At 37.9% G+C, this 4,391-nt stretch overlaps 1 pseudogene; it reads left to right on the top strand.

The window, feature by feature from the left end:
• Positions 1–2,947: 2,947 nt before the first annotated feature.
• Positions 2,948–4,066, top strand: LOC101337943 (SKA complex subunit 1-like; annotated as a pseudogene).
• The last annotated feature ends 325 nt before the right edge of the window (positions 4,067–4,391 follow it).

Genomic DNA, 4,391 nt, shown 5'->3' with positions numbered 1-4,391 from the left:
TTCATCCAACCACAGCAGAACAGACATTCTTCTCAAACTCACTTGAGACCACATTCTGGACCATAAAACCCACCTTAACAAGTTTAAAAGAACAGAAATTATACAATGTCTGCTTTCAAATCACAATGGAATTATGCTAGAAATCAATAACAGAATAATAGCTGGAAAATCCCAGAATAGTTGGGGGTTGGACAACACACTTCTAAATAATACATGAGTCAAATAAGAAATCTCAAGAGAAATTTTAAAAATATTTTGAACAAAATGAAAATGGAAACACAACTTACTGTGAGATGCAAGGAAAGCAGAGCTTAGAGAGAAATGCATAGCATTGAATACATATACTAAGAAAGAAGACAGATCTAAAATCAGTAATCTAAGCTTCCACCTTAGGAAACTAAAAACCATTTAAAATAAAGAATAAAAATTAGAACAGAAACCAATAAAATTGAAAACAGGACATCAACAGAGAAAAGTCAACACAAACAAAGGCTAGTTCTTTGAAAAGATTAATAACTTTGATGAGACCTAGCCAGGATAACTAAGAGGAAAAGAGAGAAGATACAAATTACTAATATTGGAAATGAAAAAGGAGTCATCACTAGAGGTCCCATGGACATTAAAAGAATAATAAAAGGTATGAACAGCTCTGGCTCAAATATTTGATAACACAGATTAAATGGACCGATTCCTTGAAAGAAACAATCTGTCAATACTCACAAAAGAAAAAGTAAACAACAGGAGAAGACAAGACATAGACCAGGAGAACATATTTGCAGAAGATTTATCTGACAAAGGACTATTATCCAAAATATACAAAGAACTCTTAAAATTCAGCAATAAGGACTTCCCTGGTGGCGCAGTGGTTGAGAGTTCGCCTGCCGATGCAGGGGACACGGGTTCGTGCCCCGGTTCGGGAAGATCCCACATGCCGCAGAGCAGCTGGGCCCGTGAGCCATGGCCGCTGAGCCTGCGCATCCGGAGCCTGTGCTCCGCAACGGGAGAGGCCACAACAGTGAGAGGCCCGCGTACCGCAAAAAAAAAAAAAAAAATCAGCAATAAGAAAAACAACTAAATTAAACAATAGCCCCAAAATCTGAGCAGACATTTCACCAAAGGCAATATACAGGTGACAAAATAGCATATGAAAAGATGTTTAACATTATATGTCATTAAGAATTTATAAATTAAAACAATGAGATACCACTACACAACTATTAGAATGGCAAAAGTTTAGAAGATTAACACCACCAAATGCTGGCAAGTGTATGGAGCAACAGGAACTCCCATTCATTGCTAATGGGAATGCATAATTGTACAGCCACTTTGGTAAACACTTTGGCAGTTTTTCAAAGCTAAACATAATGGTGTGTCAATGTAGTTCATTGACTGTAACAAGTGTACCACTCTGGTATGTGATTTTGATAGTGGGGAGGCTGTTGTGCATGTGGGGACAAAGGATATACAGGAAATCTCTGTGTCTTCCACTCAATTTCTCTGTGAACCTAAAACTACCCTAAAAAATAGTCTATTAAAAGATTAAAGAAAAATAAATTTTAAAGAAAAGATTTCCGTGTTTGCTATAGATAGAAGTAATGTATCTGGATTAATTAATAGAATGTTTTAGCTTTCACATTTTCATTACTTAAATTTTCAGTATCTACACACTATTCTATAAAATAATAATTAAAAATAAGCATTGAAGGGCTTCCCTGGTGGCGCAGTGGTTGAGAGTCCGCCTGCCGATGCAGGGGACACGGGTTCGTGCCCCAGTCCGGGAAAATCCCACATGCAGCGGAGTGGCTGGGCCCGTGAGCCAGGGCCGCTGAGGCCGCGTGTCCGGAGCCTGTGCTCCGCAACGGGAGAGGCCACAGCAGTGAGAGGCCCGCGTACCGCAAAAAAAAAAAAAAAAAAAAAAAAAAAAAAAAACACTCTAAAAAAATAAGCATTGCTTCTGATTTTCATGATATTAGACTCTGCATTATTCATTATTTTTAGATACCTAGAATTTTATAAGATAAAAAATAACTAAGTAGGCATAATATATAAGAATAATTGTAGTAGCAATATAGGAGTAGGGGATTAAGAGGTACAAATTATTATGTATAAAATAAGCTACAAGGATATGTTGTACAACAAGGGGGGGATATAAAAAATATTTTATAATAACTATAAATGGAGTATAACCTTTAAAAATTGTGAATCACTATATTATACACCTATAACTTATATAATTTTAAAAATTTAAATAACTGAGTCAAAATAAAGATAGTAAAGGACTAAGGGGATATATAGGTCTCACCTCCCCCATCCCCCCAAAATCAGAATTTGCCAAAAAAGCACATTTTCTTCTATATACTCTTAGAGGATATTCTAGAACATTCTCCAAAACCATAGAAGGACTTAAATAAATATTTTATTCATTAAATGCACATTGGGATTCACAAGTAAAAGAAATGTCATTGCTCCTGAAGACAACATGTCTAGATAAATACTGATGCCCCATCCCAGAAAAGTATAAGATCCATTATCAATTAATTATTAAGGACCTACCTACCATGTGCTCACCTATCATAAACACTGAGTGTGATATAAAGACAAGACATGGCCCTGTTATCTTTCAGGGAAAGGGAAGAAATAAAGAAGGCTTTAATATGGAGATCGTATATGAATTGCAGAATGGGTGAAACAGGGAGCACAGATTTATTAATTTAAATATAATTGTTTATTTTGAAAAAGAGGCGGAAACGCGCGCGACCCCCAAGCAGCCTGCCTGGGGCGCTGATGTGCACTTGCTCTGCACCAAGTCCCAGGGGCAGTTTGAATTTCGCTCCCTGAGTTGGGTCTCCTGATCCTGGGCTTGCGGCACAGACTGGAGGGGTCTCGACGCCTCGTGACACCACTGAGTGGGCGCTTTGCTCCTGGACCCGCACTAGAGGCTTAAAGGATGGCCTCCTCATTTCTGGTACAATTATGTTCTCATATTAATGAAAAGATTGGAAATATTTAAAAAAACCCGTCATTGAGAAATTGTGGACTGTATTAAAATAGGAGATGAGATCATTGCAGTAAATGAACTTCTAAATAAATTGGAATTGGAAATTCAGTATCAAGAACAAACCAACAATTCACTCAAGGAACTCTTTGAACCTCTTGGAGAAGATTGTAAAGATGGAACATCTCAAAGAAAACATTCCTTCCCATTTGCCTCAAGTAACCCAGAACTTTGTAATGGATCAGATCTTGACCCTGAACAACCAGTCAAAGATGAGGAACCTGCACCCACAAAGAAGCCCCCCAAAGAGCAAAGAAATATTAAAGAAATGTCATTTATAACTTCTGATGAGTTTAATGGCATTCTTGTGTACATGAAATCCCACCTAACCTATTGTCAAATTAACGACATAACCTAACCTATTGTCAAATTAATGATGTTATTAAAAAATCAACAAGGCAGGGACTTCTCTGGTGGCACAGTGGTTAGAATCCGCCTGCCGATGCAGGGGCCACAGGTTTGATCCCTGGTTCGGGAAGATCCCACATGCCATGGAGCAACTAAGCCCGTGTGCCACAACTACTGAGCCTGTGTTCTAGAGCCTGTGTGTCACAACTACTGAAGCTCACGTGCCTAGAGCCCGTGCTCTGCAACAAGAGAAGGCACTGCAATGAGAAGCCCACACACTGCAACAAAGAGTAGCCCCTGCTCACCACAACTAGAGAAAGCCCATGCACAGCAACGAAGACCCAACGATGAAGACCCAACGGAGACAAAAATAAACAAAATTTTTTAAAAAAAGAAATCAACAAGGCAGTAGTTAGTAAATATAAGATCCTATATCAACCAAAAAAGTCTATGAGTTCTGTGGCCAGAAGTCTCTATCACAGATTTATTGATGAAGAAATGAAGGAAACCAAAGACTATTATTTTGTAGTGGAAGCTGACATAAAGGAGTTGACGGCTTTGAAAGTTGAAAAGAGGTTTCACGTAATGCTGAATATTTTACAACACTGCCGGAGGCTATCAGAGGTCTGAGGGGGAGGACTTACCCGATATGTTATAACATAAGGCCCTTTTGAGCTTCTGAACCAGCCAACGGTAGAGATAGAAGCTATTCCTATCGTTTCCTTACATGCAATTTCTTTATATATAATTTCTTTAGCTTTTTCATTTTCTTTTTTGTTTGTTTCTTGTAAAAATAAAACTTAAATAATGTATATTTTAAAATCCACTTTCTTACAGTAAATATTTAATCACCTACCATGTAAGCCTCTGTTCTAGGCATACAATGGAACTAAAAAATGTTCATATTTAGTTTTGGTGTTTAGTGACAGTGCTGCCAACCCCAGGAAGACAGGTGCAGATGTGATAATAAAAGTCAAAGTTCAAGAAG

Source organism: Tursiops truncatus, chromosome 5 (genome assembly GCF_011762595.2).
Source record: "Tursiops truncatus isolate mTurTru1 chromosome 5, mTurTru1.mat.Y, whole genome shotgun sequence".
In the NCBI taxonomy this organism is placed as follows: Eukaryota; Metazoa; Chordata; class Mammalia; order Artiodactyla; family Delphinidae; genus Tursiops; species Tursiops truncatus.
This window is presented reverse-complemented; position numbering and strand designations above follow the sequence as displayed.